Below are 17,052 nucleotides of genomic sequence, written 5' to 3'. Positions count from 1 at the left end.
GACAGGCTCTTCAGGGCTGTATAGAAAGTGCTATAGGTGCCAAGTAAGTAGTAAGCACTAGAAAGTGCTTTTGGCTACAGCAAATAAAAGAATTGGAAGCAAAAGAAGGTTGGGTGAAACCTCATGTTGGGTTCCTGATTCCAATCAGCGTGGTGTAGTGGAGAGAGCCCTGGCCTGGAAGTCTGAAGGACCTGGTTTCTAATCCTGGCTTCACCACTTGTCTACTGTGTGACCTTGGACAAGTCATTTCACTTCTCTGGGCCTCGGTTAGCTCATCTGTAAAATGGGGATTAAGAATGTGAGGAACATGGGCTGTGTCCAACCTTGTATCTACTCCAGCGCTTAGTACCATAGAGCTTAGTGAAGCAGCGCGGCTTAGTGAAAAGAGCCTGGGCTTGGGAGTCAGAGGTTGTGGGTTCTAATTCTGGCTTCACCAATCAATCAATTAATCGTATTTATTGAGCGCTTACTGTGTGCAGAGCACTGTACTAAGCATTTGCGAAGTACAAGTTGGCAACATATAGAGACAGTTCCTACCCACAGTGGGCTCACAGTTGTGTGACTTCGGACAAGTCACTTAACTTCTCTGAGCCTCAGTTACCTCATCTGTAAAATGGGGATTAAGACTGTGAGCCCCACGTGGAACAACCTGATTACCTTGTATCTACCCTACCACTTACAACAGTGCTTGGCACATAGTAAGCACTTAACAAATTATAATTATTATAATGCCTGGCATATAGTAAGCACTTAACAAATACCATAAAAAAATGAGGGTTAAAAAAAATCACCATTTCAGGTCTTGGTGCTCCTCACCCCATGCCGGGAACTCCATGTTCTAGACCCAGCGTGACCTAGTGGATCCCTCAGCCTGGGAGTCAGAAGGACCTGGGTTCTAATACTGGCTCCTCCACTTGTCTGCTGTGTGAGCTTGAGCAGGTCACTCCTCTTCTCTGTGCCTCAATTCCCTCATCTGTAAAATGGGTATTAAGAATGCAAGCCCCATGTGGAACAGGGATTGTGTCCAACCTGATTAGCTTGTATTTATCCCCGCACTTAGAATAGTGCTTGGCGCCTAAGTAAGCGCTTAACAAATACCATCATTATCATTATTATTATTAGGCCCGCTGCACTTGTCAATCATATTTATTGGACACTTACTATGTGCAGAGCACTGTACCAAGCACTTGGGAGAGTACGATATAACAACATTGGTAGATAGGTTCCTGCCCACAGTGAAGTTACCTCAGGCTCTCACTTCTACTGGACTCTCTTGCCGGCCTTCCCACCATTAGTAATAATAATGATGGCATTCGTTAAGTGCTTACTATGTGCCAAGCACTGTTCTAAGCACTGGAGGGGATACAAGGTGATCAGGTTGTCCCACGTGGGGCTCACAGTCTAAATCCCCATTTTACAGATGAGGTAACTGAGGCACAGAGAAGTTAAATGACTTGCCCAAAGTCACACAGCTGACAAGTGGTGGAGCCAGGATTAGAACCCATGACCTCTGGCTCCCAAGCCTGGGCTCTTTCCACTGAGCCAGGCTGCTTCACCGTTAGATGTGAAAGCACAGGCCTTCAACTCTACCCTCTTCTCCCATCTCAATCCCCTTGTCCCCCTATCCTCTCAACACATTCACACCTCCAACTCTCAGTCTTGGATCACCACCAGAATCTGCTTTCTCCATTCCAGCATCCATGAAGAGCAGATTGGTCTACTGGAAAGACCACAGGCCGGAGAGTCACAGGGCCTGGCTTCTACTCCTGGCTCCACCGCATGCCTGCTGTGTGAACTTGGGCAGGTCACTTCACTTCTCTGTGCTTCAGTTACCTCTTCTGTAAAATGGGGATTTGATACCTGTTCTCCCACCTACTTAGACTGTGAGGCCTGTGTGGGAGAGGGACAGTTTCTGATAATAATAATAATAATAACATTTATTAAGCACTATGTGCAAAGCACTGTTCTAAGCACTGGGGAGGTTCCAAGGTAATCAGGGTGTCCCACTGGGGGCTCACAGTCCTAATCCCCTTTGTACAGATGAGGTAACTGAGGCACAGAGAAGTTAAGTGACTTGCCCAAACTCACACAGCTGGTGGAGTAGGGATTTGAACCCATGACCTCTGACTCCAAAGCCCGTGCTCTTTCCACTGAGCCACGCTGCTTCTCTGATGAGACGACCTGGTATCTTTCCCGACACTTGGAACAGTGCTTGACACATAGTAAGCGCTTAACAAACATCACAATTATTATTATTACAATTATTGTGTGGTTGAATGCGGCAGATGGAAAGTCAGGCTTCGAGTTGACTTCTACTATTAAAATTCCACTCTGTAGTGCTATAACTCATCCGATTTCTGCTTCAATAACTACTCTTCCTCCTTCAATAGCTTTTACTCCCACAACCCCTACCAACTTTTAAAAACTTTCAACTCCTTCCAGAAGCCCTTAATGCCCCCTAACCTTGCTCCCAAACATCTGCTGACCTTACCAATTTATTTTGTGGTAAAAATCAAAGTCCCCTCTCAGGGTCACACCTGGAGAGTTTCCAGTAATAATAATAATAATAATAATAATAATAATAATAATAATAATAATAATAATAATGGCATTTGTTAAGTGCTTACTATGTGCAAAGCACTGTTATCAGTCACGACTACAGGAGGGAGAGTCAAGCAGAGGCCTGTCCATTCCATTCCTAGCTTGTACAGTGGCTAGTGAGTGGAAGGCAATCAGTTACAAGTCAAAACTCTCCTGTGCTGGGCAGCAGAGGCATGGGAGAGAGTGGAGGGCAGAGGCTCGTTTACTGTGCGGAAGGAGGCAACAGTAAACCACTTCCAAATTTTTTTTCCAAGAAAACTCTATGGATACATTACCAGAACAATTGCAGATGGAAGTGGAAGATTCTGGGAGAGATGTGTCTACGGCGTCGCACAACAAGACTCAACAGACACAACTCAACAGCATAAGACAACAACAAAAATCACAGTGATCGGGTGTGAACTTTCCAAATTCTCGCATCACCACCTCAAAATTCTAATGCCACACCCCCATATTTCTACTACTTTCCAGCTGTTTCTCAAGAGGGAGTCTCCAGTTTGCTCACTAAATCTACCTGCCACTCTATGTCTATTCCCTTTCACTTCCGAAAATGATTTGCTCTTTGCTCTTTCCTCCTCTTCTAAACTATTTTCAACCTCTCACTCTCCAATCACTCTTTTCCCTCTGTCCAATCAATCAATCGTATTTATTGAGCGCTTACTGTGTGCAGAGCACTGTACTAAGCGCTTGGGAAGTACAAGTTGGCAACATATAGAGACGGTCCCTACCCAACAGTGGGCTCACAGTCTAGAAACAGTCCACAGTCCACAAACACACTCACGTCTTCCCCATACTACAGAAGCCCTCTCAGCTTCATGGTCTCCTCTAGCTAACGCTCCACCTCCTAGACTCCTATTCCATCAATTGATCGATCTTATTTACTGAGCACTTGGGGGCAGAGCACTACTAAACATATGGGAGATTACTAACAGGATTTGTAGTTATGACCCCTGCTCTCAAGTAGCTGACAACCTAATGGGGAGGCAGACAGAAATATACATTGCAGATACATGGAGGCATTAAAATATAAAGATATAGGCTATGAGGGGAAGTGAGGACCCAAGGAATGCCCTCCCTCCTCAGATCCGCCAATCACACTTCCCCTGTTCATTCATTCATTCAATCATATTTATTGAGCGCTTACTGTGTGCAGAGCACTGCACAAGGCGCTTGGAAAGTACAAGTCGGCAATATACAGAGTCGGTCCCTACCCAACAACGGGCTCACAGTATAGAAGGGGGAGACAGACAACAAAACAAAACATGTAGGCAGGTGTCAAAATAGTCAGAACAAATAGAATTAAAGCTATATGCACATCATTAACAAAATAAATAGAATACCATTCAAAGCCCTACTGATGGCTCATCCCCTCCAAGAGGCCTTCCCAGACTAAGCCTCCCTTTTCTTCAGCTCCCACTCCCCTCCGCTTGCTGACTCGCTTCCTTTGTTCTGCCCCTCTCTCCCCACCCCACAGCACCTGTGTATATTTGTGCATACCTATAATTCTATTTCTATTGATGCCTCTTTGCTTATTTTGATGTGCATACATCTATAATTCCATTTATTTATATTGATGCCTATTTACTTGATTGATGTCTGTCTCTCCCATTCTGGACTGTAAACCCAGTGCGGGCAGGGGTTGTCTCTATTACTGAATTGTACTTTCCAAGTGCGTAGTACAGTGCTCTGCACACAGTAAGGGCTCAATAAATACAATTGAGTGAATGAATGAATGAATGGTGATGAACCTCATATCACCACTGCTTCACTGCCCCTCCACCAGCCATCTTCATGACCCACTGCCATTAGGCTTTCAATCCCTTAACTCCACCGAGACTTCACTGGAACAAGTCTGCTAACTCTCTTGTGCTGTACTTCCCCAAGCTCTTGGACCAGTGCTTTGCACACAGTGCTCAATAAATACCACGGATTGATTACCTTCTAGCCATGCCCAAAGGGCTATATGCCATCCTGGTAATCGACCACCTGTCAACTTTTGTTGAAGCTGAACACCACTCCCTCTTCCCTGAAACACTCTCAGGTTTATTTGGCTGATTTTACTAACCTGGTTCCCATCTCATTTCTCTGGATTGCTCAGTTCTCCTTGCTAGCTCCCCTTCTGCTTCTCATCTCTTAGAGAGGTGCTCCCTCAATGCTCTATGCTACCCCTCTAGACTAGAAGCTCACTGTGGGCAAGAAACATGTCTACCAACTCTGGTGTATTGTGCTCTCACAAGTGCTCAGTACAGTGCTCTGCACAAAGTAAGAATTAAATCAAAACAATTGATTGCTTGATTGATTGATTAAGCTTCCTACTATTCTCACTCAACTTCACTCTCTTGGAGAGCTCACCCCATCACCTGGTTTTAACTATCATCTCTGTGTAGATCAATAGATCAAAAGTATTTATTGAGCACCTACTGAATGTGGAGCACTGTACTAAATGCTTGGGAGTGTGCAATACTGAGAGTTGGGAGCACATTCTGTACCCACACGAGTTTACAGTCTAGAGGGAGGACTCAATCAATCAATCAGTCAATTGTATTTATTGAGCACTTACTGTGTGCAGAGCACTGTATTAAGCACTTGGGAAGTACAAGTTGGCAACATATAGAGACAGTCCCTACCCAACAGTGGGCTCACAGTCTAGAAGAGGGAGACAGAGAAGAAAACAAAACATATTAACAAAATAAAATAAATAGAATAGATATGTACAAGTAAAATAAATAAATAAATAGGGTAATAAATACGTACAAACATATATACATATATACAGGTGCTGTGGGGAAGGGAAGGAGGTAAGGCGTGGCAGATGGAGAGGAAGGAGGGGGCTCAGTCTGGGAAGGCCTCCTGGAGGACATGAGCTCTCAGTAGGGCCTTGAAGGGAGGAAGAGAGCTAGCTTGGCGGATGTGGGGAGGGAGGGCATTCCAGGCCAGGGGGACGATGTGGGCCAGGGGTCGATGGCAGGACAGGTGAGAACGAGGCACAGTGAGGAGATTAGCGGCAGAGGAGCAGAGGGTGCGGGCTGTGCTGTAGAAGGAGAGAAGGGAGGTGAGGTAGGAGGGGGCGAGGTGATGGACAGCCTTGAAGCCGAGGGTGAGGAGTTTCTGCCTGATGCGTAGGTTGATTGGTAGCCACTGGAGATTTTTGAGGAAGGGAGTAACGTGCTCAGAGCATTTCTGGACAAAGACAATCCGGGCAGTGGCATGAAGTATGGATTGAAGTGGGGAGAGACAAGAGGATGGGAGATTGGAGAGGAGGCTGATACAGTAGTCCAGAAGGGATAGGATGCGAGCTTGAACAAGCAGAATAGCGGTTTGGATGGAGAGGAAAGGGCGGGTCTTGTCAATGTTGCAGAGCTGAGACCGGCAGGTTTTGGTGACGGCTTGGATGTGAGGGGTGAACGAGAGAGCGGAGTCGAGGATGACACCAAGGTTGCAGGCCTGTGAGATGGGAAAGATGGTAGTGCCGTCAACAGTAATGGGAAAGTCAGGGAGAGGGCAGGGTTTGGGAGGGAAGACAAGAGTTCAGTCTTGGACATGTTGAGTTTTAGGTGGCAGGCAGACATCCAGATGGAGATGTCCTGAAGGCAGGAGGAAATGCGAGCCTGGAGGGAGGGGGAGAGAGCAGTGGCAGAGATGTAGATTTGAGTGTCATCAGTGTAGAGATGATAGTTGAAGCCATGGGAGGGAATGGGGTCACCAAGGGAGTGAGTGTAGATCGAGAACAGGAGAGGACCAAGAACTGAACCTTGAGGAACCCCCACAGTAAGGGGATGGGAGAGGGAGGAGGAGCCTGCAAAAGAGACTGAGAATGAACAACCGGAGAGATAAGAGGAGAACCAGGAGAGGATGGAGTATGTGAAGCCAAGGTTGGATAGCGAAAATGATAATTATGGTACTTGTTAAGCACTTACTATCTGCCAAAGCATTATATTAAGTTCATGCTAGATAATCAGGGATGATACAGTCCCTGTCCCACATGGGACTCACAGATTAAGCAGGAGGGAGAGCATTTTACATATGAGGAAACTGAATCAGAGAGATGTTAAGTGACTAGCCCCAGGTCACCCAGCAGATAAGTGGCAGAATCAGAATTAGAACCCATGTCCTCTGTCCCTGAGGCTGTGTTCCTTCCACTAGGCTAAGCTGTTTTGACGATGATGAGCCGAGGTTTTTGACATTCACCCTGGCCCCACAGCACTTAGGCACGTAACTTTATACTCTCTTATTTCTCTTGCCTGTCTCTCCTTGTATGCTGTTAGCTCCTTGTGGGCAGGCATTGCATCTACCAACTCCTTTATACTGTATTTTGGTGGATTGATTTCATTCATTCATTCCTTCAGTCATATTTATTGAGTGCTTACTTTGTGCAAAGCACTGTACTAAATGCTTGGGAGAGTACAGTACAACAACAAACACACATTCCCCGCCCACAACGAGCTCACAGTCTACAGGGGAAGACAGATATTAAATAAATAAATAAATATAAATAAATAAACCAATAAATACATAAATGAATTACAGATACATCTTGTCTTGTCTTATGCTGTCGAGTGGTCTCCAAACCATAGCGATGCTATGGATGCATCTCTCCTATAATGCCCCACCTCCATCTGCAATTGTTCTGGTAGTGTGTCCAGAGCACACTATTCTGTGTATTGGTAAAAATGCGGAAGTAGTTTATCATTGCCTCCTATGCAGTAAACCCAAGTCTTCTCCCTCAACTTTTTCCCATGACACTGCTGCCCAGCACAGGTGAGTTTTGACTTGTAGCAGAATGCCTTCCACTCGTTAGCCACTGGCCAAACTAGGAATGGAATGTATATTCATTCATTCATTCATTCATTCAATCGTATTTAATGAGCGCTTGCTGTGTGCAGAGCACTGTACTAAGCTCTTGGGAAGTACAAGTTGGCAACATGTAGAGATGGTCCCTACCCAACAACGGGCTCACAGTCTAGAAGGGGGAGACAGACAACAAAACAAAACAAAACAAAACATGTAGACAGGTGACAAAACATGTAGACAGGATATACCTCTGCTTGACTCTCCCTCCCGTAGTCGAGACTGGTAGAGTACTGGAAATAATCCAGACGTGACCCCAAGAGAGGGACAGATACATATATTCATTCATTCAATTGTATTTATTGAGTGCTTACTGTGTGCAGAACACTGTACTAAGCGCTTGGGAAGTACAAGTTGGCAACATATGGAGACGGTCCCTACCCAACAATGGGCTCACAGTCTAGAAGGGGGAGACAGACAACAAAACAAAACATGTGGACGGGTGTCAAGTCATCAGAACAACAAGAATTAAAGCAAAATGCACATCATTAACAAAATAAATAGAATAGTAAATATGTACAAGAAAAATAAATAGAGTAATAAATATATATATAGCTGTATAAATATGTGCTGCAGAGATGGGAGGGAGGATGAATGAAGGGCCCAAGTTAGGGTGACACAGAAGGGAACTGGAGAAGAGGAGAGGAGGGCTTAGTTAGGGAAGGCTTCTTAGAGGAGATGTGTCTCAGTAAGGCTTTGAAGAGGGGGAGAGCAATGATCTGTCTGGTATGAGGACGGATGGCATTCCAGGCCAGAGGTAGGATGTGGGCATGAGATTGATGTGAAATAGACAAGATCAAGGTACAATGAGAAAGTTTGTATTAGAGGAGCAAAGTGTGCAGGCTGGATTGTAGTAAGAGAGTAGCAAGATGAGGTGGGGGGGCAAGGTAATTAATTGCTTTAAATCCAGTGGTGAGGAGTTGTTTTTTTGATGGCAAGGTGGATGGGCAACCACTGAAGTTTCTTGAGGAGAGAGGAAATATGGTTTTTAAAGGAAATTGATCCGGGCAGCAGATTGTAGTATGGACTGGAGTGGGGAGACAGGAGGCAGGGAGGTCAGCAAGGAGGCTGTTACAATTATCAAGGCTGGATAGGATAAGTGCTTTCATTAATGTGAGAGCAGTTTGGATGGAGAGAGGAAGGGGTGGATTTTAGTGATGTTGCGGAGGTAGAACTAACAGGATTTAGTGGTTGCTTGAACATGTGGGTTGAATGAGAGAGAGTGGAGGCAAGGATAAAGCCAAGGTTAGGGGCTTGTGAGACAGGAAGGGTGTAGGTGCTGTCCACAGTGACGGGAAAGTCAGGGAGAGGACAGATTTGGGTGGGAAGATAACAAGGACATGTTAAGTTTGAAGTGATGGAAGAACATCCAGGTAAAGATATCTTGGAGGAAGAAGGAAATAATGAGACTGGGGAGAGGGAGATAGATCACAGCTGGAGCTGTGGATTTGGGTATCATCCACATAAAGATGGTAGTTGAACCCAAGGGAGCGAATAAATTCTCGAAGGGAGTGGGTGTATATGGGAAATAGAAGGGGACCCAGAACTGAACCTTGAGGGACACCCATGGTTAGGGGGTGGGAGGCAGAGGAGGAGCCCACGAAGACTGAGAATGAAAAGCCAGAGAGGTAAGAGGATAACAGGAGAAGACAGAGCCAGTGAAGCCAAGGTTAGATAACACTGCAGCCAGGTAAGGTTAGGAGAGGCCAAGATGATTGAGAGCTTTAAAGCCTTTGGTAAAGAGTTTCTGTTTAATGCAGAGGTGGATGAGCAACTGCTAGAGGCTCTTGAGCAGTGGGGAAACATGGACTGAACTTTTTTTAGAAAAATGATCCTGATAGCAGAGTGAGTGTGGGCTGGAGAGTGGAGTGTGAGTATGGGCTGGAGGCAGCAAGTGTACCATCATCCACTCTGAGGCCCTGGGTCCTGCTGGGAAGGGGAACAGACATTCCAGGAAGCCAGACACGTGAAGAATGGATTCAGTAATCAAAGCAGGATAGGATAAGTGCTGTTAATTTGGCACTTAATACAGCACTCTGCACATGGTAAGTGCTCAACAAATTTGATTGATTGAAAAAAATATGATTAATTGATTAACATGAAAGCAGTTTGGATGGAGATAAAAATTGTGGATTTTAGCGATGTTTTGAATCAGATACCTCTGGCCACTGGCTTTAAAGCACTCAGCATGTCTCCCTCCTACTTATCCACTCTCTTCTCCTGCTAGACTCCAGCTTGTACTCTTTATTCCTTTTATCCTACCTACTTACTGTACCTCATTCTTGTCTCTCCCACCTCTTACCTATTCCTCACACCTGGAACTCCCCCCTTCATATCAGACAGACCTCAGCTCCCTAAAATCACCCCTGCCCTTCTTCAGTCCCTCTCCCTTCTGGCCTTCCTTCAACTCTCCCATCCTTCCCAGCAGTATCTCTAATAATAATAATGGTGTTTGTTAAGTACTTACTATGTGCCAGGCTCTGTACTAAGCACTGGGGTGTATTCAAGTTTATCATGTTGGACACAGTCCCTGTCCCATGTGGGGCTCACAGTCTCAATCCCCATATTGCAGATGAGGTAACTGAGGCCCAGAGAAGTGAAGTCACTTGCCCAAGATCACACAGCAGACAGTGGCAGAGCCAGAATTAGAACCCATGAACTTCTGACTCCCAGGCTACGCCATGCTGCAAAGAAGCGACATGTTCCCTGACCACAAGGAGCTTACATCCTAGTGGATGAGACAAATTTAAAAGTGCCACTAAAAGTGTACATGACGGCTGAGTAGGGTGTAATAAATAAGTTCAAAAAGTTGGCTGAAGGGAAGATATGACTCAGATTCTGGAAGATTAGGAGGCTTATTGGAGGAGATGGGGTTTTAGGAGGGTTTTGAATGTATGTAGGGAGAGCTGTGGTCTGTCTGATGTAGAGGAAGAGATTTCCAGGTGGGAGAGACAATGTGAGCCAGGAGGCTGAGATGGAAGAGTGAAGGGCCAGTTAGTGGCTCCTTTTCCTGCTTGGCTAGCAAGTTTCTGAGGGCTCCAGGTGGGAACTTCACAGCTCCTCTGGTCCCTGGAGTCATTTTTCTCTTGCAGCACATGCTGAAGTGAGTGGAACTGGGCTTCATGGAGAGACGCCCACCCACCAGACCATCTCAGGTCCGTCCTCTCTTCACATGGAGTTGCCCAGGCACTCCTGGCTGTCTTGGATTCTTGGCTCAGCACATGCTGAGGTTTGTTGCCAGGTGCAGAACCTGTTTGTAGTGCTCCTGAGCCCTCTTGCCCTAGAGTTCCCAGCCACGCTCTACGGAAGATTTCTAAAGTGATGCCAGGAATAGTGTGCCCAAGCTCCCAGTACGATTATACCATCATCCCCTCAGAGGCCCTGGGTCTTGCTGGGAAGGGGAACAGTTGTGCCAGGAAGCCAGACACCTGAGGAATGCGGTGTCAGAGAGGCAGAAGTTCTCCAAGGAGATGAGCCCTGCCCCAGCTAACAGGGATGAAAAAATGGAAGCAGTGGCCCCCAGAACCCATCCAGAGTCTTGGAGACCCACAGGGAGTCTCTCAGAACTGAGGCCTTCTCCTCTCTTGTGGACATTGGAGTCACAAGACCAGTAGGGATCATCCCAGGGAAGGCAAACTAGGCCCTGCTGGTTTGATGGAACACAAGCCCCTGGTTTATTGATTGACTTTAACTTTGGCCAAGGGAACCCCTTTCTTAGTTTCTTCTCTGCTGCTGTGCTCTGCTCCTCCACAGGGCTCCATGTCCACTTCTGCTGCTGGCAATATATATATTGTATATGTATTTATCTGTATATGTGTACATATATCTGTATATAAAATATAAATTTTTATTATATAAAATATAAAATATACATATCTGTATATAAAAACTGGGGTAGATACAAGGTAATCAGGGTGTCCTGCATAAAAATAATAATAATGGCATTTGTTAAGTGCTTACTATGCACTAAGCACTCTTCTAAACACTGGGGTAGATACATGGGAATCGGTTGTCCCACGTGGGGCTCACAGTCTTAGTCCCCATTTTACAGATGAGGTCACTGAGACACAGAGAGGTTAAGTTACTGGCCTAAGGTTACACAGCAGACAAGTGGCAGAGCTGGAATTAGAACCCACATCCTCTGACTCCAAAGCCCATTCTTCGCCACTAGGCCATGCTGTTTTATATCTGAATATAGTGTATATATCTGTCTATATCTGTAATTTATTTACTTATTTATGTATTTATATTAATGCCTGTCTCCCCCTCTAGACTGTGCACTCGATGTGGGCAGGGAATGTTTGTTGTTATATTGTACTCTCCCAAACACTTAGTACAGTGCTTTGCGCACGGTAGGTGCTCAATAAATATGATTGAATGAATGAAAGGCATTCTCCTCGTCCCTAAGCAGCCATCCTCACTCTACCGGGGGCTAACTTGATGGGGTACAACAAATGATGAGACAAACAGTGCCAGAGTTGAAGCTGGGTCTCCTGCTTCCTGCAGTGTGCCAAGTGATGCCACGGGCCCAACTCCCAGACAGAGCTGGCATTTGGCAGTCCAAATGGGATCATTGAGGGTCACTTTTCCCTGCCCCCTCCAGGCTACCAAGGCCACCTCTGCCTCATTCCAGGGGCAGGTAGCCTTGCTTGGCCTCTATCGAGAGAGTCTTGGTCCCTTAGCCTCCCTTTCTCCAGCAATGCTTCCTGATCCTTTGAGTGCAGATACCACGACCGAGCCACGGAACTCAGAGGAAGGAGCCAAGGCTCCTAATAGAAACTTACCTGACACAAAGACACCTGCTGCTGCAGCGTGGCTTAGTGAGTACAGGGTTGGGAGTCGGAGGACGTGGGTTCTAATAATAATAATAATAACAATAATAATAATTGTGGTATATGTTAAGTGCTTACTATGTGCTAGGCACTGTACTAAGTGCTGGGGGGGATATGAGCAAATCAGGTTGGAAACAGTCCCTGTCCCACGTGGACTCACAGTCTCCATCCCCATTTTACAGATGAGGGAACTGAGGCTCAGAGAAGTGAAGTGACTTTCCCATGGTCACACAGCAGACAGGTGGCAGAGTCAGGATTAGAATCCATGACCTTCTGACTCACAGGCCCATGCTCTATCCACCACACCATGCTGCTTCTCTGTCCCAGCTCCACCACTTGTCTACTGTGTGACCTTGGGCAAGTCGCTTAATGTCTCTGTGCCTCAGTTACCTCATCCCAGCTCCACCAATTGTCAGCTGTGTGACTTTGGGCAAGTAACTTCACTTCTCTGGGCCTCAGTTACCTCATCTGTAGAATGGGGATTAAGACTGTGAGCCCCTCCTCCCCCCGCCATGGGACAACCTGATCACCTTGTAACCCCTCCAGCACTTAGTACAGTGCTTTGCACATAGTAAGCACTTAATAAATGCCATCATTATTATTATTATCTGTAAATTGGGGTTAAGAGTGACAGTCCCACGTGGGACAAATTGATTACCTTGTATCTATCCCAGAGCTTAAAACAGTGCTTGGCACATAGTAAGCACATAACAAATACCATTATTATTATTATTATTATTATTATTATTATTATTATTATCAGCAACCCAGCAGAGCAGGCTAATGGACAACTGGACAAAAATCCACCCTCATCCTTCTCTCTGTGCCCACCCTTGAGATGGACATTCTGCTGTGATGGGTGGGGAAGCTCTTCCCCACCCCTGGGAGAAATGGTGGATTCTCCATAAATCTGACATTTCCAGGTCTGGAGCACCTACTGAGTGCAATGCCCTCTGCTAAACCCAATTGGGCTCCCTCTCAGCCCTGGGAAATTCAGGGAGCTGAGCTCCTCCAGACAAGCATCATGTCAAATGAAGACTGTCTGATTTCGACTGACTTTACCACCAGCCCAAAACCATTTCAGGTTCTGCTGTCCCTTAGGAAACACTAACAGTAACTGCCCTGGCTCATTCTTGGTTGGGCGGAGCCCCTCCATCATAGGGCAGCAGACTGCAGTGATTAGGATGACATAATAATAATAATAAAATGGTATTTGCTAAATGCTTACTATGTGAAAAGCTCTGTCCTAAGCGCTGGGCACTGTTCTATTTCCCTGCCAATGTTTCTGCTGCTTCCTAAAGTTAGAGGGTTTGTGGACCAAGAAATACCCCTGCGCATGAATGCTGAGTGCTTGGGTCATAGGAACGGAGATGCAGTGTAGCCTAGGGGAAAGCACCCTGGCCTGAGAGTCAGGGGAGTTGAGTTTTAATCTCTGAAGCCGCTGCTTGCCTGCTCTGTGGTCTTGGGTGAAATACTTCATGACCTCAGTTTCCTCATCTGTAAAATGGGGATTAACACCTGTTCTCCCTCCCACCTAGACTGTGAGTCCTATGACTGGGCCTGAATGGATTATCTCATATTCATTACAGTGCTTGGAACATAGTGAGTGCTTAACAACCATCCAATTACTTGAAAGAAGTCCTCTCTGAACCCCACAGTCCCTTCCATCAATCCATCAATCAATGGCATTTATTGAGTACTTACTGTGTGCAGCGCACTGCTTGGGAAAGTACAGCACAACAGAGTTGGCAGACATCTTCCCTGCCCGTAACAAGCTTACAGTCAAATAATAATTACCCCAGTTATTATTATTTCCTTAACAAAAATGACATCAGCTTCAAAACCACTTTGACCCATGGTTCCATTTTAACTTCATGTAAGTTTATCAATCAATCAATCAATGCTTGTTAATTCCATCTCAACTGGACCAGATTTGTGAAAATAATGGATGACAGCAGGGTACCCAAACAACTGCCTTGTGGTGAGGGGAGAGGCTGCATGGCTTAGTGGAAAGAGTGGGACAAACTGATTATTTCGTATCTATCCCAGAGCTTAAAACAGTGCTTGGCACATAGAAAGCACATAACAAATACCATTATTATTATTATTATTATTATTATCAGCACCCCAGCAGAGCAGCCTAACGGACAACTGGACAAAAATCCACCCTCGTCCTTCTCGCCTGGGAGTTGGGGTAACTGGGTTCTAACCCCAGCCCTGCCACTTTCCTGCTTGACTTCGAGCAAGTCACTGTGTCTCTGCATCCTCTTCTGTAAAATGGGAATTAAATAATAATGATAATAATAATAATAATAAATTGTATTTATTAAGCATTTACTAGGTGCCAAGCACTGAAGCAGATACAAGGTAATCAGGTTGGACACAGTCCATGTCCCACATTGGGCTCACAGTCATAATCCCCATTTTACAGATGAGGTAACTGAGGCCCAGAGAAGATAAGTGGCAGCAGAGAAGTGGCAGAGCCGGGATTAAAATCCAGGTCCTTCTGACTCCAGGGCATGAACTCTGCCTATTCTCCTTCTCCTCTAGGCGGTAAAACTGTGGGACAGGGATTCATTCATTCATTCATTTGTTCAATCGTATTTATTGAGCACTTACTATGTGAAGAGGACTGTACTAAGCTCTTGGGAAGTACACGTTGGCAACATATAGAGATGGTCCCTACCCAACAACGAGCTCACAGTCTAGAAGGGGATTGTATCTGACCAGATTATTTTATATCTTCCCTCACACTTAGCTCTTGGCACAAAGCAAACAATAAATACTGCAATTATTATTGAAAAGGGGAAATTATAAACTGTAAGACACAATCCAATAACTGCTTGATCTTTGAACTCCAGAGTAGATAATATGTCACACAAACTATAAAAATTAATAATATAAACTTTCACATTTTCACAGCTTAGAACAGTGCATGGCACGCAGTAAGCGCTTAACAAATACCACGATCATTATTTCAATGGTTTAGGCCATTTCAACTGGTCTTTTCGGTTATTTTCTCACTAATCGATCCAAACAGTCTGCACAGAGTAAGTGCTCAGTAAATACCATTGATTGATTGCACTTGGATATGTGACCTTTGGACATTTGATATTCACCCCTTCACCCCTAACCCCACAACACTTAGGTACATATCTTTAAATTATGTTTCATAAATTACATATTTATATTAATACCTGTAAACTCCACTAATTCTGTTGTATTGTACTTTCCCAAGTACTTAGTACAGTGGTCAGCACATAGTGAGCACTAATACAGACCATTGATTGATTGATTGATTCTTAAAATGTCTTGAGCATTCCTGTCTTCTGTTTGATGATTTTTGATGGGAAGCAGTGTGGCTGGGAAGCACCATAGCTCAGTGGAAAGAGCACGGGTTTTGGAGTCAGTCAGAGGTCATGGGATCAAATCCCGGCTCTGCTACTTGTCAGCTGTGTGACTTCGGGCAAGTCACTTAACTTCTCTGTGCCTCAGTGACCTCATCTGTAAAATGGGGATTAAGACTGTAAGCCCCACGTGGGGCAAACTGATCACCTCGTAACCTCCCCAGCGCTTAGTATGGTGCTTTGCACATAGTAAGCGCTTAATGAATACCATTATTATTATTATTTATCTTATAGTTAATCCAAACTTGGGAGATTTTGTGCAATCAAAAATAACATGTTCCCTGACACATTTAAACTATTTCCCAGGTTCCTTCTGCTGCTCTCCCTCCTCACTGCCATCTGCTCCATTCTCTCGTGGGACTCATATATTTATGTATAGTATTTAGTGAGCGCTTACTCTGTAACAGCAAGCAGACACATTCCCTGCCCACGATGAACTCACAGTCTAGAGGGACTTCCTGAATCCTAAAAGGTGAAGTGCACTATCCTATTTGGAAAGCTACATTTAATTTCTAATTATCTTCCTCAACAGCAGCCTGTTGGCTTGATTTTTTAAAATCTCTTGTTCTGGTGGAGAATTTTGCCTCCAAATCAATGTAAAAGAAAACCACCACTCTCCTCATCTTCAAAGCCCTATGTTTTTTTAAAAAGGCATTTGTTAAGCACTGTACTAAGCACTGGAATCTTATCTTGTCTTATGCTGTTGAGGTGTTTCCTACCCATAGTGACTTCATGAACACATCTCTCTCACAATGCCCCACTCTTCATCTGGAATCGTTCTGGTAGTGAATCCATTGAGTTTTCTTGGTAAAAATATGGAAGTGGTTTACCATTGGCTTCTTCCACACAGCAAACCCTAGTCTCCTCCCTCTACTTTCTCCCATGCCGCTTGCTGCCCAGCAAAGGTGAGTTTCGACTTTTAACAGATTGCCTTCCATTCACCAGCCCCTGCCCAAGCTAGAAATGGAATGGACAAGCCTCTGCTTGACTCTTCCTCCCATAGCCGAGACTGGTAGAGTACTGGAAACTCTCCAGGTGCGATCCTGAGCAGGGAAGCACTGGAGTAGACACAAGCTAATCCGGTTGAACGCATTCTAAATCCCACATGGGGCTCGTGGTCTTAATCCCCATTTTAAAGATGAGGTAGCTGAGGTACAAAGAAGTAAAGTGACTTGCCCAAGGTCTCACTGCAGACATGTGGTGGAGTCCGAATTAGGATCCAGGTTCTCTGATTCACAGGCCTGTGCTATTACCGCTGAGCCACGCTGCTTCCATGCTGTTTCCCTACTAAAATCATACCTCCTCCACCAATCTTTCATTGCCCCACTTTATTCTCCCTCCCTTTGGCATTGTTAATGCACTTA

The 17,052-nt window shown here is 45.2% G+C and overlaps 1 non-coding gene across 1 annotated transcript; it reads right to left on the bottom strand.

The window, feature by feature from the left end:
• Window positions 1-16,603: 16,603 nt before the first annotated feature.
• Window positions 16,604-16,742, bottom strand: LOC119945661. Its single transcript, XR_005456319.1, has one exon. It is a non-coding gene; the product is annotated as a small nucleolar RNA SNORA7 (small nucleolar RNA).
• Between the last annotated feature and the right edge of the window lie 310 nt (window positions 16,743-17,052).

This window comes from Tachyglossus aculeatus, chromosome 25, assembly GCF_015852505.1.
Source record: "Tachyglossus aculeatus isolate mTacAcu1 chromosome 25, mTacAcu1.pri, whole genome shotgun sequence".
In the NCBI taxonomy this organism is placed as follows: domain Eukaryota; kingdom Metazoa; phylum Chordata; class Mammalia; order Monotremata; family Tachyglossidae; genus Tachyglossus; species Tachyglossus aculeatus.
This window is presented reverse-complemented; position numbering and strand designations above follow the sequence as displayed.